The sequence below is a fragment of the Pseudophryne corroboree genome, chromosome 3 (genome assembly GCF_028390025.1).
Source record: "Pseudophryne corroboree isolate aPseCor3 chromosome 3, aPseCor3.hap2, whole genome shotgun sequence".
NCBI classification, from domain to species: Eukaryota; Metazoa; Chordata; class Amphibia; order Anura; family Myobatrachidae; genus Pseudophryne; species Pseudophryne corroboree.
In genome coordinates, this window is record NC_086446.1 from 577,975,076 (window position 1) to 578,001,729 (window position 26,654).

A 26,654-nucleotide genomic window follows, 5' to 3' on the forward strand; every position below is an offset into this window, starting at 1 on the left:
CAAACCCATGACCTCAGTGCTGTTAGACATTAATGCTAACCATAACACCATCCGTACTGCCCTTAGGGTTGATCGCAGGATGCAGTATGATATACCGGCAGATTGGATGCCAGCTGTCCGTATACTGACAGCAGCATCCCATCTGTCGGAATCTTGGCAGCAAGTCCCTCGTGGGCTTGATACGCTTGCCATGCTTTGGGTCTGCTGGCTCGCTTTGCTCGCCACAGGTTCTATTCCCACTTGGTTGGTGGTGTGGACCCATCAACTGAGTGGGAATACCAGGCGGGTTTCCGTCCGTCGCTAAAATGTCGACTGTCAGGATTCCTGTGTCAGTCTACTGAATGCCAGGATCCCGTCAGCCGGCATCTTAACGACATCCCTGACAGTATCGTACCCAGATTAATATGAGGGGATTAGGCCATATGTTTAGTAATCTTAACTCCCAAATGTTTAAGGCAGAGGTTCTCAAATGCGGCCCTCAAAGCATCCCAACAATCCAGGTTTTAAGTATATTCATGGCTAAGCACAGATGGTTAAATCGAATGGACTGAGGTGCACCTGTGGCCAAGCTTGGATAAACTTAAAACCTGAACCGTTGAGGTGCCTTGACGGCCGGGTTTGAGGACCTCTGGTTTAAAGTAAAGTAGAAAGCTTGTTTCTGTGGTGGATTTGATATATTAATCAAAATTAATTGCAAGTAATTTATTTCAAATTTAGGTAATCTAAAAATATGAAATTCAGCTGTCAGGGAGCAAGTCAGCACAAGAAAATTATAAACATAAGATACACTGTATGCAATTAGCTACTAAACAACAAATTATGGTGACAAAAAAGTGACACCATAAAAAGTCTACATTTGAAAAATGCTCATGCAGACTTTGCAAGAACAATATAATCTACATAATAAGATAGAAAAAAACAAACAAAAAAATGCCTTTTTTTTCTTGCTTAGAAATACCCCTCCCTTTCGAGCACCTGAATGATATCACTAAGCTAATTGAGCATCTACCAATATATATGTCTGTTGTGAGAGGCAGAGAGGTTCCTGCATTAGGAGGAGGTGCAGGCCCTGACATGCCATATGGAGCATTATGGTATTGCTCCCAGGTAGGTAGCTCTTAGCTTAGATATATTTAAGTAAGGAGCCATTATCATGTGGCTCCCTTGCTGGTTAATCATAGACCCAGGTTGAGGTAATGGAGGTGTGAGGTGTGGTGCCTCTGAACTGGCTGAGATGGATGGCTTTAGTGTGGCATACCTTTACATTCTATTAACACTTATCACTTATTATTTTTTTTAACACTATTTCTCCATTTTAATTACATCTCATTTTTGTATTGCTTTCTTTATAGCTTCGGCTTCCTAACCCTAATTTATTAACACTATAGTTTTTTCACTGGTATGCTGCCATGAGCTTTCTGGCTTATGCTGATTTTTTTGGAGTGGCACACCCTGCACCTAGATATAGCGCTAGGGACCCCAAATATACAGAGAGGACTTGACGCGGCTTTGGGGCTTATTCATATATTTGTGCAAATATATGTAACCAAGAGCTCTGAATTCTAATATTGTGTGAGAATTAAATCTGGTTACGGTTATCATTCAGGGTGCTGGGGGAAACAAAATTCCTTTTTTTTTCGTGCTTAGAAATACCCCTTCCTTTCAAGTACCTGAATGATATGATGATGTCTACATAATAAGATGCAGAGAACTGTTAACGCTTATTGCTGAACACTAAATGGCAATAAGTGTTAACAATCCTGGATGGGTGGTGACCAAAATTCAGAGTCGGCTAACTAAACCCCACAGTCTCTACTTTGTGCTGACTCTCTTCTGGTCCAGCCCATCCTCCCCCTGCTCCATCCATGCAACCTCTCCTCCAGTCCTACCCACACCCCCTGCCGCTGCACTGTCTCTCCTCAGGTCCATCCGGCCTCTCCTCTGCTTTGTCCAGCCTCATCCGCGGTTCAAGGTTTCCACTCCCACTTAACAGCACATTCGCGACCACCTCCTATCCCCCAGCAATGAACCCACATACTTCATAAATGTGCTGACACTGCTGACAGGCACCTTCACAAGAAGCCATAAAACACAAAATAACCAGTGCTCCCCAAAAAATGTATTAATAAATGAATCTGTTAATAGACGGATGAGATAAAAACACACATTTATTAAAACACATAGAAAATAAAATATAAAAAGGATCTAATTGATCACAATAGATAATTATTATTAAGCCACTATACTGGCTTCTGAGTCATTTTATACTCTGTATTAGGACTCACCCAAAGGTCTATTGGTAAAATCCAGTTTAAGCAGCAGATAATTACCAGGAGGTGGATCGGTGTACTCAATCAGTCCTTACCTTTAGTAATCGAATTTGCAGATGTATTGGGCTATGTAGGTTGTCCTCTTGGCATTCAACTGTAGAGATGAGCGCCTGAAATTTTTCGGGTTTTGTGTTTTGGTTTTGGGTTCGGTTCCGCGGCCGTGTTTTGGGTTCGAACGCGTTTTGGCAAAACCTCACCGAATTTTTTTTGTCGGATTCGGGTGTGTTTTGGATTCGGGTGTTTTTTTCAAAAAACACTAAAAAACAGCTTAAATCATAGAATTTGGGGGTCATTTTGATCCCAAAGTATTATTAACCTCAAAAACCATAATTTACACTCATTTTCAGTCTATTCTGAATACCTCACACCTCACAATATTATTTTTAGTCCTAAAATTTGCACCGAGGTCGCTGTGTGAGTAAGATAAGCGACCCTAGTGGCCGACACAAACACCGGGCCCATCTAGGAGTGGCACTGCAGTGTCACGCAGGATGTCCCTTCCAAAAAACCCTCCCCAAACAGCACATGACGCAAAGAAAAAAAGAGGCGCAATGAGGTAGCTGTGTGAGTAAGATTAGCGACCCTAGTGGCCGACACAAACACCGGGCCCATCTAGGAGTGGCACTGCAGTGTCACGCAGGATGGCCCTTCCAAAAAACCCTCCCCAAACAGCACATGACGCAAAGAAAAAAAGAGGCGCAATGAGGTAGCTGTGTGAGTAAGATTAGCGACCCTAGTGGCCGACACAAACACCGGGCCCATCTAGGAGTGGCACTGCAGTGTCACGCAGGATGTCCCTTCCAAAAAACCCTCCCCAAACAGCACATGACGCAAAGAAAAAAAGAGGCGCAATGAGGTAGCTGTGTGAGTAAGATTAGCGACCCTAGTGGCCGACACAAACACCGGGCCCATCTAGGAGTGGCACTGCAGTGTCACGCAGGATGTCCCTTCCAAAAAACCCTCCCCAAACAGCACATGACGCAAAGAAAAAAAGAGGCGCAATGAGGTAGCTGACTGTGTGAGTAAGATTAGCGACCCTAGTGGCCGACACAAACACCGGGCCCATTTAGGAGTGGCACTGCAGTGTCACGCAGGATGTCCCTTCCAAAAAACCCTCCCCAATCAGCACATGATGCAAAGAAAAAGGTTAGGTGGTATACAATTATGGACGGACTGCCTGCCGAGTGCAGACACAGAGGTAGCCACAGCCGTGAACTACCGTACTGTGTCTGCTGCGACTGGATGATAAATGATATAAAAAATATATATATATCACTACTGCAGCCGGACAGGTATATATTATATATTATATAATGACGGACCTGCTGGACACTGTCTGTCAGCAGAATGAGTTTTATTTTTATAGAATAAAAAAAACAACAACACACAAGTGAAGTCACACGACGAGTGTTTAACTTTTTCAGGCAATCACAATATAAGTATACTACTAACTATACTGGTGGTCAGTGTGGTCAGGTCACTGGTCAGTCACACTGGCAGTGGCACTCCTGCAGCAAAAGTGTGCACTGTTTAATTTTAATATAATATTATGTACTCCTGGCTCCTGCTATAACCTATAACTGGCACTGCAGTGCTCCCCAGTCTCCCCCACAATTATAAGCTGTGTGAGCTGAGCAGTCAGACAGATATATAATATATATAGATGATGCAGCACACTGGGCTGAGCCTGAGCAGTGCACACAGATATGGTATGTGACTGAGTCACTGTGTGTATCGCTTTTTTCAGGCAGAGAACGGATATATAAATAAACTGCACTGTCTGGTGGTCACTCACTATATAATATTATGTACTCCTGGCTCCTGCTATAACCTATAACTGGCACTGCAGTGCTCCCCAGTCTCCCCCACAATTATAAGCTGTGTGAGCTGAGCAGTCAGACAGATATATAATATATATAGATGATGCAGCACACTGGGCTGAGCCTGAGCAGTGCACACAGATATGGTATGTGACTGAGTCACTGTGTGTATCGCTTTTTTCAGGCAGAGAACGGATATATTAAATAAACTGCACTGTCTGGTGGTCACTCACTAGTAAACTCTCTGCACTCTCTACACTTCTACAGTACTCCTCCTAGTCCTAAGCTCCAGTAAATCTCTCTCTCTTATAATCTAAATGGAGAGGACGCCAGCCACGTCCTCTCACTATCAATCTCAATGCACGTGTGAAAATGGCGGCGACGCGCGGCTCCTTATATAGAATCCGAGTCTCGCGAGAATCCGACAGCGTCATGATGACGTTCGGGCGCGCTCGGGTTAACCGAGCAAGGCGGGAGGATCCGAGTCTGCTCGGACCCGTGAAAAAAACCATGAAGTTCGGGCGGGTTCGGATTCAGAGAAACCGAACCCGCTCATCTCTACATTCAAGTGTACTATTTCAGAATAAAGGCATAGTACACACAACAAATATATCTCATTATAGGGAGATGTATCAAGCTTTGGAGAGAGAGACTGCCCATCGGGCCTAATTCAGAGTTGATAGGAGCAGTACATTTTTTAGCATTTGGGCAAAACCATGTGCACTGTAGGTTGGGCAGATATAACATGTGCAGAGAGAGGTAGATTTGGGTCGGGTGTGTTCAAACTGAAATCTAAATTGCAGTGTAATAATAAAGCAGCCAGTATTTACCCTGCAGAGAAATGAAATAATTAATTGGATTATATACTAGATATAATATAATCAGGCGCTCTATTGGTATTATTAGACTATTGGTCAGTTATAAATGGAAATGTGCAGCTCCCATACGTAATATATATTACCAAAAACTACAACAAATTATTCAACTCATGAAATAAGGGAGCGCAACAACAGTCTGTTATAACTAGATAATATACATTTATTGACAGTAATTAAAATGCAATTTAAAATGCAATTTAAAATCATAAAAACATATAATATCTCCGTAACCGCAATTGATTGTTGACAAAGCTACTATGTAGCATAGATTAGACAGTCATTAAAGCACAGTTCCTGTTAGAACTGAAATGGCAACAATGAATATGCTCACATGAGAATGTTTTCCAACCGGTAATAGGAATACTTTAGTGCAGCTTGCACTTCAATAGATGAAATGTCACCTGAACTCTTAACGTAGGAAGCCGTGGGGAAGCCACGCTATGCTACCAACTCCCCGCTACTGCAAGTGGCTCACCAGCTTGATGGGCAATCTTCCGATTCCAGGCAAGGTCACGGGTGTGCTATGCCGGAGCAGCGATGGAAGTAGTTGACCGGGGAGGGAGGGCGCGGCTCCTGGTCCGGCAAACGTGAAGCGGAGTCCAATGTAAGTGCAGGTGGGCAGGTGAGCAGTAAGTTGCAATACCGGTGGTGTGAAGACTGTAGGCGGTATAGGAGACCCCTTAACGCGTTTCTCTGTAGCAACAGTTTCCTCAGAAGGTGCTGTTGGTTATTCCATTCCCAGTGTATTTAAGGGATAAACTGACCAATCAGTAGAACACACAGGTAGGCTCATTATCATAATGAGCAAGGTTATTGTCCATCTGTGAGCACACCTTGAAAATTCAGTGCATTCAATACAAATTTCTATAATACATATAAAGAGACTGGTTTACTTTAAACATATATAATATTCAATAAATATTCATTTGTGCATCTATCTTCATATTTTTACCTTTATCTTCACATTTATGACAGGGCATCTAATTTAGAGAAAGATAGGGAGATATAGTTTCTTAAAAAAATAAATAAATATGAGGATAAATAACTATATCCAAAAGCTCTCAGCAATTTGATAGAGCTGCTATGGCTAAGCGAGCTAATGACACAGTAATAACATAGTTAATGAGGTTGAAAAGAGGCAAAAAGCCCATCGGGTTCAACCTGTATTCTGTATTAAGTAGTGTACACTATAATGCACCAGCCGAAATAATGGTTTCGTACCTATTGACAACTATATGTCGTTTCACACCATGGGCCAGATGTACTAAGCCTGAAAAGTGATAAATATCACAGTGATAAAGTACCAGCCAATCGGCTCCTAACTGTCATTTTTCAAACACAGCCTGTGACATGACAGTTAGGAGCCGATTGGCTGGTGCTTTATCACAGTGATATTTATCACTTTTCAGGCTTAGTACATCTCCCCCCATATACTTACTGTCAATATATTAAATGCTATAGCCTTGGACAGGGCCGTTGCAAGGGTGTTTGGTGCCCTCCTGCAAACTATAAATATTGGCGTCCTCCTACAAATATACATATGGCCGTTCTCATTCTACCCGCAAGCATCTGCTTCACACGTGCGACTAGCTGCTACAAGTCTGGTCCGGTTCGCAGGAGCGTACATACCATGCGATCATATAGATTGCAGGTGCTTGCACATCCACGTTTATACCCACAGGCAAGCTTAACACAGCAAACGAGACCTGTTTACAGCGATTAGCCATTAAGTTGAGAAGGGACTGTTTGTGCTCTTGAGAAGTTTCTTTACAGTGTTTCATAGTTTGAAAAGTAAAAGAGTGGGAGTTTGAGAGTCAGTGGGAGAGTGAGAGGATGGCAGGAGAGAAATGGTGACGGGGAGAAGATTAGAGTCAGTGGATGACAGGAGAGTCAGTGGGTGACAAGAGAGTTACATAACTACATCCCGTAGATTTAACAGTGCAAATTAATGTACATAGGGGGTGATCCAGACCTGATCGCTGGGCTGCTAACATTGTAGCCCTGCGATCAGATAGTCGCCACCCAAGGTAAGGGTATATTCTCCGTGCAAGTGTGCAGTCGCATATGTACGCCGAGCTGCCAAAAAACCCTTCAGTCAGCAGACAGCTGCAAATCCGTTCACAGCTCACTTACCATCAAATGATTTTTCCACTGTGTGCAGTCTGTGCGCAGCCCAGGACTTACTCCTCCAGTGCGATCAGAACAGGCTGATTGGGGTCGGAGCTGACGTCACATACTGTACATGCCCTGAAAATGCTTGGGAACGCCTGCGTTTTCCCTGACACTCCCAGAAAACGGTTGCGTACCACTCACAAACGTCTGCTTCCTGTCAATCAACTTGCGAACGCCCGTGTGAATGAAATTTTCGTACCAGCCTGTCGCTGACTGGCGATGCCTGTTGTTGTTGGCCGACGCGCATTGCGGTGCATACACAGTCCATTGAAGATCGCCTGCCATGTGAAAACGCACAGCAGCGATCAGGTCTGAATCACCCCCATACTACAGTCTACAACTATACCACTGTCATGTTGGTGCTCACAGGAGTCTTGTACTGCGCCTCTGATTAGCAAATGACCCCACACAGTTAGCAGAGGCCATCTTCAGCTCCTGTTTAAATACATCATTGTTTACAATCTGTTTAAAACTTAGGGGCATATTCTAGTAGATGCAGGACTTGCAAAAATCATGCTGCTATAGTGATTACTTCACAGTTGTGAGATTTTTGCTATTCAATTAGGTGTGTGTTTTTGCCATTTTTGAGCGTCAGGTGTTATTTTTCCCTCGCAGCCCCAGATCACGACCAAATTTTCCTAAAATCCATATCTTTAGGAAGAGTGGTCAAAATTGCTCTATACTGCTGTGCCCCCCCCCTTCCCCCAGCACATATTAATAGGACACCCCTCCCCAGCACACATTAATAGGACACCCTTCCCCCCCAGCACACATTAATAGGACACCCCTCCCCCCCAGCACACATTAATTGGACACCCCTCCGCCCAGCACATATTAATAGGACACCCCTCCCCCAGCACATATTAATAGGACACCCCTCCCCCAGCACACATTAATAGGACACCCCGCCCCCCAGCACACATTAATAGGACACCCCTCCCCCCCAGCACACATTAATAGGACACCCTTCCCCCCAGCACACATTAATAGGACACCCCACCCCCCAGCACACATTAATAGGAAAGTTTCTTCCCCCATCTCCTTTTGTTTATCTGCAGCAGCACTGACTAACCTGACCCTCTGATCCTCGTGTGGCTGGCTGTTAGTGCAGCAAGCTGCAACACTAGCAGTGCTGCTCCTCGTCACAGGGCTGCTTGCTCCTCCACACTACACACAGTCAGATCAGTCTATGATTCCACCACTGACGGACAGGGAGGGGAGAGAGGGGGCGGTGCTGAAGACTACTGTGCTTGCTGTCACAGAGGGGAGGGAAGAGAGGTGGGCGATACTGGTGCCTGTCTTCTTACATGACTAGTGCATCAGGGAGGAGTAAGTAGGATTGGGGGAGGGCCCTGACACAGGAGGAGGTTAAGAGCCGCCTCTGTTGTTTGTACTGCCGGCCCGGCACCACAGCCTGTTACAGTGTGACAGGTGCTGAGCATCAGCAGGTTGCAGAGCAGGGAGGGAGAGCAGCGTCTCTCAAGCCCAGCGCCTCCCTGCTTTGCAGACCTTGCTAAGTGGGTAGCGCCGGGCCTGGCCTTGGATACTTTTCTCAGCTAGAAAACTGTCCAATCCATTTTTAAATACATTTACAGAGTCCACCATTATTACCTTCTCCGGCAGGGAGTTCCAAATCCTCATTGCACTTACGGTGAAGAACCCCTTCCTATGATTTGTACAGAATTTTCTCTCCTCCAGCCTCAGCGAGTGTCCACGTGTCCTATACAGAGTTCTATTAATAAACAAATCCCCTGCTCAGGGGTGTATCTACCTATTGGCCAGGATGGCACTCGCCAGGGGCACCAGCTGAGCACGGGGTGCCGCCCGACGGTGCCACCCTCGGCCAATGGGCGGAGTCCCTTAAGCTGTAGTGTTTGGCAATACCTGCTGTGCCGAGCTGCCTGTGCATTGCCTGGGATGGAGGGCGGAGGATCGCTCAGCAGGCAGGAGCTGGCACCGGTGTCCGGCACCGCAATGCAGTACAGGGAAGAAACTGAAAATATATTACAACTCCCAGCAACCCTTGCTGTCGGGAGCTCCCGGCAGCAAGGGCTGCTGGGAGCTGTAGTTTATTTTCAGTTTCTTCACGTAGTTTGGTGTGGTGCCGGACATCGGTGCCAGCTCCTGTCTGCTGAGCGATCCTCCGCCCTCCATCCCAGGCAGCTCGCCACAGCAGGTATTGCCAGACACTACGTCTATCTGCTGGGATGTTGTGGGGATGGGGACTAGGGCTATGGTGGTCATTCCGAGTTGATCGCTCGCTGCCGATTTTCGCAGCGCAGCAATCAAGTGAAAAAATGGCAATTCTGCGCATGCGCATGGTACGCAGCGCGCATGCGCTAAGTACTTTCACACAAAACTTTGTAGTTTTACCCAACCTTGAGCAACGTTTTTCAGTCGCTCAAGTGTTCGTAGTATGATTGACAGGAAGTGGGTGTTTCTGGGCGGCAACTCAGCGTTTTCAGGGAGTGAGCTAAAAAACGCAGGCATGCCAGGTAAAATCGCAGGAGTGGCTGGAGAAACGGGGGAGTGGCTGGCCGAACGCAGGGCGTGTTTGTGACGTCAAACCAGGAACTAAACAGACTGCATTCATCGCAAGATAGGAGTAGGTCTGAAGCTACTCAGAAACGGCATGAAATTGTTCACGCGCAATTCTGCTAATCTTTTGTTCGCACTTCTGCTAAGGTAAGATACACTCCCAGAGGGCGGCGACCTAGTGTGTGCACTGCTGCTAAAAGCAGCTAGCGAGCGATCAACTCGGAATGACCACCTATGTGCTGTGTGGGGAGGCTATGTATGATCTGGGAGTTGGGGAGACTACTACTACTATGTGCTATGTGCTTGGGGAGGTAAGGGGCTATGTGCAGCTCTGTGCAGGGAGGGGGACTATGGCTATCTATGCTGGCAGGAACTATTGTTATGTGATGGGAGGGGGGTGGGGACTACTGTATGACTGTGTTGGGAGAGGTGGGGACTACGGCTACAGTATGTGCTGGGGAACTATAGCTATTGCTTGGAGAGGTGGGGGCTATGGCTATTTACTGGGAGGGGACTATGGCTATGTGCTGGGAGGGGTATGGGGATTATGACTATATGACTGTGGGGGTTTATCTGGCACATTGGGGGCATATGTGTATCTGGCAATGTGGGGGCATATCTGGCAACGTGGTCGCATAGCTGGCCCTGTAGGGGCAATATGTGTATCTCGCACTGTGGTGGCATGTCTGTATCTGGCACTGTGGGGGCATATGTGTATCTGGCACTATTGGGGGCATATGTGTATCTGGCACTGCACTATTGGGGTCATATGTGTATCACGCCCCCATTTTCATTGGCCACACCCATTTTTGGTGTGTGCACGCCTTCGGCTTGCGCACACAGTACCACTAAGGATTTTTTTCTACTTGCACCACTGGGTAGTGCACTGCACAGCACTTCTTTGCACTACTATTTGATTATACTATCTGGCCTTGGGTGGCATTGCCTCCTCATCCATGCCAGGAACTGCTGATGTCTCCTCAGTGTTATAAGAATTACTGTGTGGGCATAATGTGTAAAGGGAACTGCTACTGTGTGGGCATGATGTGTATAAGGGTTACTACTGTGTAGCGTAATTTGACTTGGGGGAACTATTGTATGGTCATGCCCCTTTCCCAGAGGATCATGTCCCTTTTTTGCACATGCACCTTCCCTATTTCAAATATGTCCCTTAGTTTGCCAGGGGCGTCCGGACCCCTAGATACACCCCTGCCCCTGCTAACTCTTTGTATTGACCCTTTACATATTTGAAGATATTAATAATGTCTCCTCTTAGTCTTCTCTTTTCAAGGGAATACATATTTAACTGAGTAAGCCTTTCCTCATACTCCAATGTCTCTAAGCCTTTTATCAGCTTAGTAGCTCGCCTTTGCACTCTTTCGAGTTCCCCAATATCTTTTTTAGAATATGGTGCCCAAAATTTAACACAGTATTCCAGGTGTGGACGTACCAATGATTTGTACAGTGGCAGTATTACATCCTCGTCCCTATTCTCAATACCTTGTTTTATGCATGCGAGCACTTTACTTGCCTTCTTTGCTGCATTTTGACATTGTGTACTGTTATTAAGCTTGTTATCTATGAGCACCCCAAAATCTTTTTCCACTCCTGCTACCTCTATATTTTCCCCATTAAGTGTGTAGTAATGTGGAGACCAGGGTTCGACTCCCCTCAATTCTCAACCCACAATATTCTTTAGTATTTTTTTATTTTTTATTTTGATATTCAATTTATTGACTTATTTTATCATTTTAGTAGATCTTAGATTTTCTGTTTCTATTGTTTTAAAAACAAAGAAAGAATAATGAATATACCCCATATATACTCAAACAGAATATATGTTATATATGCGGAGATTCAATAGAGATTAAAGCCATATAATGACACCTTCACATAATGGTTCATATATCAACATAATGATCCACACAGTATGTTAGACCGTATGTAATAAGTCAAGCTATATACATATAGCGTATCATGTATGTGGTGCTAGCCAATAAAAAATGTTTATATTGCAAAGTGAAATCAAAACAGAGGAAAAAAGGGGGGAATGTATTAAAGATATAAGGAGAAGGGTATTGGCTGGAAGGCAGGACATGTACAGATATTTGGACATTAGAATAAGATGAGAATACAGATGCAGTTATAGCTGGCACAGGATGAGGCCATATCACCAAAAAATTAATGAAGAAGAATGTGGGTGTTCTTTTAGATATTATTCATTTCAATGCAGTCGTTGAGGCCCCTTGGATATAAAGAGCCCAAAGCAAAGATCCAGAAGGCCTCACGTCTGCAGAGAAGTTTGAATCTGTCTCCACCTCTGGGAGTGTTTTGGATTTGTTCCAATCCTTGTAAACTCAAACAGGTGACATCTCCTTTGTGTTTTATGATAACATGTGATGCTAATCTACAAATCCAAAATACTCCCAGAGGTGGAGACAAATTCAAACTTCTCTGCAGGGACTTCCGGTGGGTGGCGCATCCAAGATGTCCACGTTTTAATCGAGCTCTGCTCACACTGGCTCTATCCACCATCATCTGCCTGATCTCCAGCTGCCCCTCTGGTTTATATATACGGGACTGTTTCCCCCACATATAGAGGTGCCCGCTGATACCTTTTGCAGAGGGATATTCTGGGTGAGAGCCCTGTTCCCTTCGTGATCGGGCCGTCGCGTGGTGGGTGTCCACGCTCCCTAACCCGCCCGCTTGTGCTCCCCTACGAACAATATTGGATTGCCTGCCGCGTCTAGGTCAGAGTGGGGGCGGCTGCCCTATTCCTCCGGCACACTATACTGCTGTCTGGCTACGGACCCCCACCCGTGTGTCTGCGGGCGCGACTTCCCGGAGCTGCCCTCCGGGTACCTGGGCTGCGATCGGGCCAGCGGCTGTGGGTGTTGGAGGCAGCGGCTGTACATACTGCTGTCTTACCGCTCACTGAGTCCCCGTGACGGCTTGAATGAGGCAGTGGCGATGGAGTGGGGTGTTTGGGGCTCCGTCACCCTAACTGTATATTAGCTCCTGTCTGCCCTGACGCTTTCCAGAGTGACTGACTGCCGCTTGCCTGGGCGCCTCCAGTACTGACGCGCCGGTCCTGCTGCCTCGTCTACATGCCTTCCAGATGTCCCTCTCCCTGCTTGATGTTTCCTGATGGAAGCCTCCTGTGTTTTCCCTGGATCGGAACAGCTGGGAAATAGGTGCCTGCATTGAGCTGACCCCTTTGAACGGCTGACTGTCGCTTACCGTCTGGATATCTCCTGTGGTGACCATGCTTCCCCTGAGTGTGCGACCCCTGCTCGGAGAGGTTCCGCTGCTGCGGCTTGGAAGCATGCCACTCTGCTGGACCCTTGTTTTACAACTGCCGTTGCTTCTCCCGAGTCCTGGGGGAGATCCTGGTGGTTACGGGTGTGGACAGCTGACCATCTTGATCCGGAGTGACACTGTTGGTACCTTCTACTGTTGCTGTGGTGACCCCTGGTCCTTGCTGGGATCCCTGGACATTGCTGAACTGCTTCCTACATGGGTCTGCCTGGTATCATTACTGTCTTTTGTTTTCTCTGTTAATTGTTCACTCTTTTCTCTCACTTTTATCTATTCCCTTTTCTTGTGCTGCCCTTGCCCACTGATAATGTCAATATTACCTTTCAACACAAAGCTAGACCTTTAAACACACCTTTACCATGGAGCTGCTGCGGTCGCTAGCTCACGCTACGTACTTCGTACGCTATTTACGCACAGAGTCCCGTACCTTGTACGCACTTAGCGTACAAACGCCGCACTGCGGGTACAAAGTACACGCAGTGCGTTCGCACCCAATTAATACACCTTAAAACCTTATACAGTTATACAATGCAATGATATGATTACACTTTAAACCTTATGCAGCAAAGTACTGCAATGATGTTACACCTTAAACCTTATGCCGCAAAGCACTGCAATGATGTTACACCTTAAACCTTAAGTAGCGCTGACGGTATAAAGTACCCGCAGTGCGTACACCTTATCAATACTTATAAACCTTATACAGTTAAATACGCTTTAAACCCTTGCAGGAAAGTGAGGACACAACACCGTTCTGTAGTTAAACTGCTGGGTTCTAAGGCCACAGTGGATTATTTCAAAAGGTAAAACAGTACAAATTATACACTACAGGCTAACAAGATAAATCTACAACAGAATAATGGCTACAGTCAATGTACATACGTGAGAATGTTCGCAAGCGCAACCCGGCCGGTCCTCCGCTTGTCAGGTAGAAAGCATTAAGAGTCTGTGATAGTGACCTGGCCTGCAGCTCGCTCTTTATTCAGTAGATCAAGACATAATACAATAGACACTGTGTGCTCTTCTTCCATTGGTTAGGGGGTGGGACATGTCCTGTGCACCGGGGACCATTGGTCAGTTCAAGAAGTGGGCGATGGCTAGGACTTGAGATGTGGTTTCTGTTGTTTACATCTGAGTTCCAGCCCCATGATCAGTTAAACCCATCACATTAATCATAAATCTGGTATTATTAATAACTTAATGAGGTAAGATTTAATAATGTTCTTATTCCCACCAGATTAATGTTTACGTGACTCTGAACAATATGATCCCACATATGATATGATTATCTATTTCAATCTTCAAGATATACATATATCCACATATTCATATATATATATATATATATACATATATATATATATATAAATACATACGTACACACATACTCCTGCTATTACAATTTGTTAGGAATTATATATTTATTCATTATATATATATATATATATATATATATATATTACATATATATAAATGAACACCTTTATCTCCATGGGTTTTAGACTAGGAATGTTAATATCTTAAATTCCTATCTGTCTGGTTTTGTGTTGTGGTTAGCTATTGTTTCTGATCTTCCAAACAGCCTCGGCTCCTGGGCATTGTCCCCCTGTTTGTCCCTTCCTTTCAGGTGAGACAATGATAACTCAGCACTCAATGTTTCAAATAGAAACCTGGCCATCTTAGTAAACAAAGGTGTTTGCCCTCTTCATAGAATCTCAAAGCTTAGTGTAAATAAGGCCATTGTATTCTAGTCTCTGGGAGATTTAATTTATGTGTCACTGAGTTTCATTCTCTTTCCCTCCACATACATAACATACAGTAAACAGAGTTCATATCTATATTCCACTTCTGCATCTAACTATCCTCAGGAACATGCGATCTTCCTCAAACCAACACCAGAATGTTTCCCTTAAAATACCCTACAGCTGGATACCAAACATCACTTTATAGCCTTAGTATGTCCCCTCTTATCCTGCAAAGGTGAATCCCTTTGTTCTGGAATCATTTAAACTGTTGATACTTGCTGATGTGGTACAAGGGAGCTATATCTAAAATGTACACCATTTGGGTTAAATATGTAATGTTCTAATAACCCTCTATGCGTTCACAAACTCTACCGTAAATGCGCATACCACGCGCTAAGGCGCATGGCCGTGGGGAGCTACTTTACACAAATTGCGGATATGCGCCCTCACGGCGGAATAAGTGCACGCGCAGCGGGCATGTGTGTGGGGTTAGTACATGGGGTATGCATTACAATATTTTTCGACTTTGACAGTCCGCCCTTTGGCAGTCAACAATAACTGCCACTATCTAAACATTAAACAGAAAAATATACAATACAATATCTACAGATGATTGGATAAAAACATACAATACAAATTATCTACAGATAATTGGACGGTAGGAGGAGAGGTGTAGGTGGGAAATGTATGACCTAGTGGGATAGTAAAAAGCATGTATGTATGATTCCGTGTCTGAGGGGCATGTATCATTGTGCCGCATATGTTCTAAATAAGCTTCGAGGTATTGCGAAGCATACATTAAATCCTTCTTATCCCATATTAAGGGTCTGTAAGTGGGCCAACAAACACTACCGAGCTCTTTTCGGCTTTTTGTTCAAACAAATGGTGTGCACATTTAGTTGATGATACATGAAGGGGGGACACATGTGAGTGATAATATATGTATATATATCACCTGTCGACTATGTGTGTCACTACCTGAAGGTTGTAGAGAGGAAGATAAGACACGTATCACAAATACAATCACATAACATTTGTGCAATCGTTCTTGGGTGTTGATCAAAGTCTTGTCCGGATGGGTGTATTTTTGCTGAGAGTGTTCATCAAAGTTTTTTCTGGATGGGTGTATTTTTGCTAAGGGAAAACAGAGGAAAAACGGGTGAAAGAAACGGACCGTGGAATCACGTCTTATCACAACATTGTCTCTATTGATGGGTCATAAATTAAATCAGTTGTTGTAACAATGCCCCCACTCCTTAAACTCATCACTTTGGTACCGTGCTTGCGCCACGTTAAAACTCGAAAACACCTAAATATCAAGCCAATCATTATGACAACTCCCAGGATACAAAGGAGAAACTTTCCTACACTCACGATAACATTTTGAGCCCATTCTCCTAAACCTGAGAACCAATTGCGTGGGTTCAACCATGAGACCCAGCCGGTCAATTCATTACTCACAGCAGTTAGGGTAAGGTTGTGTCTCCTTCGGAACTCCCACTTCAACTGTAAGATATCATCTATCTTTTGATCTATGACCTCGGTTGGGTCATCAGTGCTGTTTGTAATATACGTGCAGCACTTCACACCATACTGAGTTGCAGTACCCGCCTGTCACCGCTGTGATATAATTGAGGACCATCCTGTGCTGGATCAGTTCCATTTTGTAAGCTTGCAACTCCCTCCCTGTATACCTGAAGGTGTCATCATACATCTCGGTGATATTATCTATCAGGTTCGCTAGCGCATGGATATACCTATAATTTATAATTCCTCTGGCGGTACGGGTGATGTCTAACGCGAGTAGGAATTGAATTCCGGTGGATTCATGGATTAAATCAGAGGCTGCGTGCTCTGTCCTATCTATGAGGTGTCTCTTAACGATGTGTTCATATTGAGTATGAGTATAAGGAGCTTGAGCACTGCGGTGAACGTTTTTCATCTTATCATGGGTTATGGTCATTACTTCTGGCAACACTCTTCCAATGTAACACAATCCCTCTAAGTTTGGGGCAAGCCACTTATAAGCCTTCCTCCCACATATGAAATAAGCATCATTGGGGAGAAAATATGGGACAGAATATGACATTACCATATTGCAAACTTTCCCAGTGAAAATCCTATCCCTATCTCTCTCATCTGTTCAGTACACGTATCAGGCTGTATGATATGCGCACAGTACCCTGGAGATACTTCGCAAACCCGCATGGCCTTACTTCCTAGAGTATACCTATACCGAAAATACCTTCCACCGTCGGCTATTTGGCGTATAAGTTCAGGGTCTATGGGCATTCTGTCAGCTCTGTGTGAAAATGCCATGGTTTGGTTATTCCATGTCACTTCCCAATTTCCCGGCTTTCGGGAATTGGAAATGTTGAAACATACTAAGGACCTATCCACATGATATTGGTGGAGCTTCAGATTAGGGGGCTTAGAAATATTAAATTTCTTGTCCACCGGTCTCCCACCCCATAATTCAAGTACCTCATCTATCGTTAAAGGATACAGTACTAGTCCTGACTTGCTCTGACCTTGAGGTACTTGTGAGCACACCCAGCATTCTGTTTGGTATAAAACCTTACCCACTAATGAGTGATAGTCACTCAATGGATGACGGTCCATGTTGATATTAAGGCTGGACTGACATCTCTGGATGCACCCGTCCTCAACTATGTTTTCACAATTTCTACAGATACAATTTTCCTCAGCCAATAACCCTTCACAGTGTCTCCTAGTTTCCTGACTACCAGATCATTTTCTGATACTCACCTTTGCTCGATGGATGTGTTGCTCTTGGAATTCTACAAATCCGTCCTTGTCATCAGAACCCATTCCAGATCCTTTCTCGACCTCTTTGGTACTCTCACCGAAACAGACTGCACTGGTCAACAACAGGGTCAACAGGAAAACCCGGAACGCAGTCTCTTGGGGTAAGTCCATCTTGTTAAGGGGGAGAGAAAGGAAACAAGGAGGGGGAGGAAAGGAGGGTAATGGGAGATGGAGAAAATAATAAAAAGGGAAAAAGAAAGCTGGTGCGACAACCGCCTATGGTCTTGTTATTCTCCTTGCTCAGGTGCCGCCTCAATCTTCCCGGAACAGACACTCCAGTGATACGATGTTCTCTACAGTCTGCTCTATGTCACGGGCTTTCTCTGGGTCAGCGACCTTTCTGTAGGGAACATAAATCCTGCATTACAATGTGTTTAACTGTTGTGTGAAGTAAACCATCCATGGAAAATGAAAGAGAGAGAGAGAGAGAATAATAAAAAGAAAATTTGTCAGATTTGCATTCACCATCAGGCTGTCACACCAACATGTCTATCGGTATCTCTGCACAGTCTCCCTTCACCAGTATTTCCACTCTCCTCCCTTTGTGCATGGCCAGGCACAGCGATGCTGGTGAGATATACTGGGTTTGGGCAGACCTCTGAAAAGACCGAGTAGACATGTGACGTTTGAGCTGTAATTCTGTCGGTGAACGTCAGAGATGAAGAGGAAACTTTGAAGACAGATCACAGAGTTTAGTAACAAAGAAGATTTTACAAAGTTTGACATCTGGATTGGGCACTACGGGGAATGATTCCCTAATTAGGCTGTTCCCTTAAAAAAAAACTCTATGTGTGTTATATCTCTACTGGGACTATCCCAGCCATAAATCCAGTGTCTTGTCCATTCTAAGTTCATAGGGAACCCGGTATCTTTGAGATAATTTCCTCTACCTGTGATGGACATGCTTCTAAAACAGTGAAATGCAATATTAGTCTTTGTGGGTATTTTAACATATTTTGTGCTTCCTGGGTGGGAGCACTCTATATGTATACCATCTCTAACAAAACTCCTGTTAAATTACTTAGAGGTCACATCTGCTAGAGGGAGAGAAGCAGAAGTTTAGAAGCCTCCTCCTAATCTCCGTAAATTTTGTCAAAAGGGTAAAGTTGCATTTATTCTGTTCTTCCCATTAACCGAATCTGTGTTTTTCTATACTGCTCGTGATTCCTTACTATATGTCCCTTGATCCCGTCTATGTGTTTAATAACGTGGCTTGTTTACTCTGTCTAGGGGGTATATATTGGCTATGTGCTCTACTCCTCCTACAGTTTCTATCAAAATGTCCTTTATTTTCACACATGTAACGGTCTTTTATTACTACTAGGGTTTTGGGGTTTGGGCTGATGGGACTTTGGTTTAAGAGCCTGCATACTTTCAATCCTCAGCCTCTCCTCTTGCAGTATTCTACGCCTAGCAATATTTTTATGGTGTTCAATTGCGCACTCTCTAAGGCAAGCTACTGTGACCCCTTTCCAATTTGGCAAAGATGTTTGTACTTTGTCCCTTACTGTCTGATCGAGTCCGTCCATTAGCACAGACACCGCTACCTGTCTGTAATTTTCATTGTTCTCTGTATCTAATACCCCCATGTATCTATCCATTTCCTCTAGTGCTCGGTGGAAATATTCAGATGTTATTTCATTTTTTCTCTGTTTTATGGAGAAAATTCTTCTCCACTCAGGGGGAAAACACAACTCTAATTGCCTATTAATTCGTTTTATATTTTCCTGATTGCTTCTGTCAGTCACAGGAATATCTGACTCTAATCTACAATCAGTGGTAAATTTTTGGGTGTCAATATTAGGGGGTAGGCATGCTTTCAAAAATGTCCGCCAATGTTGGTTTGTTGGTTCATACACATTACCCAGATCTCTGATAAATTTCTTACATTTGGCTAAATGCCTCCGAGGGTTGGGGAATTCTGAAATGATTGATCGCAGCTCATCTCTGGGCCACGGGCAATACATTGCATTATTCTCGGTGAGGACTACTTCCGGACTATCGGTTCCCCCATTGGGAGTTATCATTTCCAAGACAGGGTGTAATCCTACCATTTCGTTCCTAATCTGTTTACTGTGTGGTGTTGTTGTTTCCGTGCAATGAACTATCTCATACTTACCTGTAGCTGTGACCTCACCAGTTCTTTCATTGGGGAATACTGTTAATGCTATACCTGGTTGGACAGGTCCCACCTGAGTTTCCTTCAACATGACTGCTTGGAGGAGAGCTGCGATTTGTCTTAATCCTTCATCTCCCTGTGACCTAAAACCTTGGAGAGACTTCAAAACCGGATACATTTTGCAAATGTTAGGGTTAATACATTGCTCTTTCATATTTCTGTCATTTACGGATGTATCATTGACTGTAGCCTTCTGTTTCCCTTCGACCTGTGTCGATAATGGTGTGTTTGTGTTCTCATTCCCGCTAGGTTTGGAACTGGCTTGCATATCGCTCTCTTGCTCCCATAAATTTAAACAGTTGTGTGTCTGACCCTTTGCTTTTGGGATTTTATCAGACATATCCTAACCCTTAAATTCTGCAACACCTCTGGTTCAAAACTGCCTACATTAGGGAATGGTTCCCTATCTTCCACAGTCATACGTTCCCATTCATTGCATAAAACCTCTGTTTTTTATCCATATTTCTCACACATTATGTACCTCGCCGACCCCTTGGGCCGCGGAATATCAACCTGAACCCTGGTTGATCGTCCCTTACTTGAGCAACTGGCCCCCATCTTTTGCAGGTATTGCCTTCTCAGCTAATTCCTACAAAAACCAAAATACTCAGTAATAAGGTAACGGTGAAAGTTCAACGAGTGCTCTCACCCACTCACGCCCACGTTGGCCAATACACCTAAACACTGTCGTCAGCGCCGGTACGTACCCAACCTAGGGTCCCTGTGTAACCTCTATTTACTGGAAGTATATGGGAGTGACTTACCCTTCCCAGTAAATATTGGTCGTTGGAGATTTCCTGAGTGACCAGCGAAACTCCCTTAAAATAAAAAAAATGTTACACAAATCACGCTTGCGTATGCTACACTCAGCACTCATGATACCGCGATTTTATGCAAAAGCTCGTAAACAGGTTATCACGTTGCTCTAAGTATTGCACCCACGAACGCGCGGTCCAATCGCACAGCGTATAGGTAACTGTTACTTATCCGCCGTACGACCAATGGAATCGTTTTTCAGGCTGCGAAACCTCAGCCGGAGCGTGTCAAAATGGGCCTATATGGGTTCTACGCCAACCACCTGGGCTGCGCTCTCTACACAAAACCCTCGCTGACCTTTCGTCTGCGATATTCAGAGCTTCGCTTGACTTTGTCAGCGGTTTTCTGACTTCGCTGACCTCTTGGTCTGCTGTTATCTATTACTTGCTCCTTTGTACTCTAATCAATGTTAACGTGAGCAAGCCACTCTCACGCCACCAAGTGTCCACTCACCTGGTGTGGTCTACTACGGGATCCCGAATTCCCTGGGTCCACAAAACCTTTATTGTTTGCACACTCACGCTCGTTCACTCATATACACTTTGTTTTTTTTCTGTACAGAAAATTAACTTTTATTCAGATAAAACAGCCTTAGTACCAGAGGTGATACAGTAAAAAAGGTTTTTAAACTAAATATTGGAAACTGAACAAATTTGTGCTATTATCGCGTGGCTACCGTCTCGCGCCTAAACTAAAACAATGCTATTGTGTGATTTGTACTTAGTGGGCGTACCTTTACGCACGTTGCGTAAACACGCCACGTGTATATGCCTTTACGTTATGGACGCAGTCCCGTACTTTGTCCGAGACACATGTACAAAGGCCGTACGTCCGCAGTACTACAAATCCCTCACTTCTATAAATGTAAGCGATATTTAACTATAATTGTTCACTTAACACTACACAGTTTCTTTCTGTATAAACCTTTACAACTAGGCCAGGCTGTGTGTGCATCTTACACTTACTTCCTTAAATATTAACTCTATATTTTAACTAAATAGCAACAATTTTTTCAGTACAGGTCAAAATGAATCTAGTAATCACTAATTATGGCAATAATGCGAGCAGATATGCAAAGTACAAAATACAGGTGTATGCGTGTATTGTGTGCGCATTTGGCGACAAACAGAAATTTACAGATTTTAAAATAGCTTTGCGTTCTTACCTTCCGGATCCCACCAGCATCCCAACAAATCTTGCAGAGCAGACGCTTATCTTATCAGCACTAGTGTATCCACCAACCAAGAGAAGGTTTATGTGGGATACCTTCCCGCCCTTTGTTGATAGATAAAGTCTGCTGTACCCTGCTAGGCTGTGGGTATGAGGAAAACCAGGACGATGCCCCCAATTGATAATGTCAATATTACCTTTCAACACAAAGCTATACCTTTAAACACACCTTTACCATGGAGCTGCTGCGGTCGCTAGCTCACGCTACGTACTTCGTACGCTATTTGCGCACAGAGTCCCGTACCATGTATGCACTTAGCGTACAAACGCCGCACTGCGGGTACAAAGTACACGCAGTGCGTTCGCACCCAATTAATACACCTTAAAACCTTATACAGTTATACAATGCAATGATATGATTACACTTTAAACCTTATGCAGCAAAGCACTGCAATGATGTTATACCTTAAACCTTATGCAGCAAAGCACTGCAATGATGTTACACCTTAAACCTTAAGTAGCGCTGACGGTATAAAGTACCCGCAGTGCGTACACCTTATCAATACTTATAAACCTTATACAGTTAAATACGCTTTAAACACTTGCAGGAAAGTGAGGACACAACACCGTTCTGTAGTTAAACCGCTGGGTTCTAAGGCCACAGTGGATTATTTCAAAAGGTAAAACAGTACAAATTATACACTACAGGCTAACAAGATAAATCTACAACAGAATAATGGCTACAGTCAATGTACATACGTGAGAATGTTCGCAAGCGCAACCCGGCCGGTCCTCCGCTTGTCAGGTAGAAAGCGTTAAGAGTCTGTGATAGTGACCTGGCCTGCAGCTCGCTCTTTATTCAGTAAATCAAGACATAATACAATAGACACTGTGTGCTCTTCTTCCATTGGTTAGGGGGTGGGACATGTCCTGTGCACCAGGGACCATTGGTCAGTTCAAGAAGTGGGCGATGGCTAGGACTTGAGATGTGGTTTCTGTTGTTTACATCTGAGTTCCCGCCCCATGATCAGTTAAACCCATCACATTAATCATAAATCTGGTATTATTAATAACTTAATGAGGTAAGATTTAATAATGTTCTTATTCCCACCAGATTAATGTTTACGTGACTCTGAACAATATGATCCCACATATGATATGATTATCTATTTCAATCTTCAAGATATACATATATCCACATATTCATATATATATATATATATATATATATATATTGTCCATAGCAGCCGGCAATCTTATACTCAATTAGCAATGGGTCCCCGTGCCAGTGTAATCCAACATGCACCACTTCACAAATCACGGCACTGGAGACAAGTTTCAAATGCAATAAAAAGCTTGTAATGTAGGTAGACGCACGTTTCAGAGCTTCCGCTCCGTCCTCAGTACCATACAAGATAAACATGACTCAAATACACACACATATATATATACCTGTGTAGGTCCCGCCAAGCACCGCCGCCGTCCCCCTGGCTCCCGTTCACCGCCGCTGCTCTCACTTCCGTTTCCGCTCCCGACGTCATGTTGCCAGGCAACGCTCAGCTTGCGCGTCACCAGCCCCACAGTCTGCAGAGCGGGACATCACTGGTATTGCAGCTCCGGAACTGGTTCCCCCGGGGTCTGCAGCACACGCCTGACAGGGACCTATAACAAAAACCAACACATAATACAGACACTGGAAAAGAAAAAACTACATTAAACATACACAGTGATCATACCTAGTAGCATCTTGTCACTACTCAATGAGGATCAATTTATACATATACCCTAAGTTAGTTTGTATACCCCGTATCAAGATACCACTCATGCTAGGGTACCAACTGTAGAGAACAGCACTATTCCCCAATCCATCACCCCCAACAAGAGCAATGTACCCCCAATGTGTTATACAATAGGGGCATAAAATCAATCAGTAATCCCCTCCTGCACTTACTACCAACATCCTTACACAGCATTCCAATTGATCTTGTCATTTAGACCAAAGGGAGTAAACATGTTTAACCTCATAATCCACCTTGATTCCTTTTCCAGCAAGCATTTAGCCCTGTCACCTCCCCGCAATGTGAGTGGTACGTGATCAATGTCAAAATAACTTAGATCACTTAATTTATGGCCAGCTTGTTTAAAGTGGCGCGCAACTGGTTGGTCAACTGTATTGCCTTTAAGCGTCAATTTAATGGCTGACCGATGTGCTGCCATCCTTTCACTAAACTTGCGCACGGTCTGGCCTATATAGTAAAGGCCACAGGGGCAGACAATGACATATACCACGAAAGAAGTATTGCACGTAATAACAAATCTAATGCCATACTTTTTTTCATTATTATGTGGGTGCTTGAAATCTTTGCACACCACCATATAACGGCATGTGGTGCATTTCGGGCATCTGTAGCAACCAGGGGCTTTACGATAAACATTAAAAGGGACCGGTTGGTGCGTACAGACATTACAGGTATGGGTAAGGGGGACGCACCTAATGGGTAAGGGGGACGCCCCTGTGGCCTTTACTATATAGGCCAGACCGTGCGCAAGCTCTGAAACGTGCGTCTACCTACATTACAAGCTTTTTATTGCATTTGAAACTTGTCTCCAGTGCCGTGATTTGTGAAGTGGTATATATATATATATATATATATATATATACATACGTACGTACACACATACTCCTGCTATTACAATTTGTTAGGAATTATATATTTATTCATTTATATATATATATATATATAATATATATATTACATATATATAAATGAACACCTTTATCTCCATGGGTTTTAGACTAGGAATGTTAATATCTTAAATTCCTATCTGTCTGGTTTTGTGTTGTGGTTAGCTATTGTTTCTGATCTTCCAAACAGCCTCGGCTCCTGGGCATTGTCACCCTGTTTGTCCCTTCCTTTCAGGTGAGACAATGACAACTCAGCACTCATTGTTTCAAATAGAAACCTGGCCATCTTAGTAAACAAAGGTGTTTGCCCTCTTCATAGAATCTCAAAGCTTAGTGTAAATAAGGCCATTGTATTCTAGTCTCTGGGAGATTTAATTTATGTTTGACTGAGTTTCATTCTCTTTCCCTCCACATACATAACATACAGTAAACACAGTTCATATCTATATTCCACTTCTGCATCTAACTATCCTCAGGAACATGCGATCTTCCTCAAACCAACACCAGAATGTTTCCCTTAAAATACCCTACAGCTGGATACCAAACATTACCTTATAGCCTTAGTCTGTCCCCTCTTATCCTGCAAAGGTGAATCCCTTTGTTCTGGAATCATTTAAACTGTTGATACTTGCTGATGTGGTACAAGGGAGCTATATCTAAAATGTACACTATTTGGGTTAAATATGTAATGTTCTAATAACCCTCTATGCGTTCACAAACTCTACCGTAAATGCGCATACCACGCGCTAAGGCGCATGGCCATGGGGAGCTACTTTACGCAAATTGCGGATATGCGCCCTCACGGCGGAATAAGTGCACGCGCAGCGGGAATGTGTATGGGGTTAGTACATGGGGTAAGCATTACAATATTTTTCGACTTTGACACCACCTATTGTCCTTTATCCCATTTCTATTTCCTTGTTTTTTGTTTTTTTGTTTTTTTTTCTCCCCTCTCTTCTCCCCACACTGCTTTTATGTCTCCACATAACTGTAGTATTGTGAACCTGTGTCTCCACTGATCTCTTTGGAGGTTTGCTTGGTGTACACTGCCACCTTGTGGGCATTTAATATTATTGCTGGATTGCTTGATTAGACTAATCCTGTACTTATAATATCTGCAACATTGATTTTGTTTAAGCAAATCTTTTTTTTTGTGTTGCATCACGTACACTGGACATGGTGTTGTTGACTGGTCTCCTTGTTAGATACCTTTGTTGTGTTATACTTATGACCGTTTCACGACACCGTTCTACCTATGCGGTCTGCTGTTACTACAACTGTTATTTTGGTGTCAACGATACTTCTTACACACTATCTGAGTCTTCTACTAGTAGGTCAGTTATTCTGTAGGTAGGGGGTGTAATACTCTTATTTTGTAATGTGAAATTTTACTTATCCCTTTGGGGCGTTATACTTTACAATTTCAGATGTATCTCATCTGATTCTTCTATTTACTGGTGAACCGTGTCCAATCCTTCTGGATCTTACCTTCTAGGCACTTAATAATTGATGGAGAGGTTTCTAAATAGGACTGTTTCTGACAATATGGTCAAAAAGAAGTCACAAAAGACCGGTGGTTACTCCCCTTCTCATTCACAACCCGTAACGAATATGGCTGGTAATCCTGACCCCACACCCCAACCTGACATGATCCCCCGGTGTCTCAAACTGCTAAAGAGATTCTTTCGGTACTCATGCCCCATATTGATAGGAAATTGGACGAATTTAGGGATTCGTTTCAGTCCACCCTACGAGAAGTGGCCTCAAATACTTCAAGAATATCGGAGGTGGAGCAGAGAGTTTGTGATTTAGAGGACATGGTCCACAATGTGGAGTCCTTGGCTGACTCGTCCATTGGCATGATCCAGGAGCTCCAGGAAAAACTAGATGATCTAGACAATAGAAACCGGAGGAATAACCTCCGTTTTGTGGGTATCGCGGAGCATGTCAAACCCTCCCTCCTGGGCAGGGCCGGCTCCAGGCCTACTAGCACCCTGAGCGAAAACATGTAAAAGCACCCCCCCCCCCTCGTGCGTGCGCGCTCCAACAAAAGTGGGCGTGGCCTCTTTGAAAGTGGGCGTGGCCTCGTGACTTCATATTATTAGGCTATAAATAAATATGTTTTCACACCTTCTCTACGCACACAATTAGCAGCCTTACACATAGGAGGGCA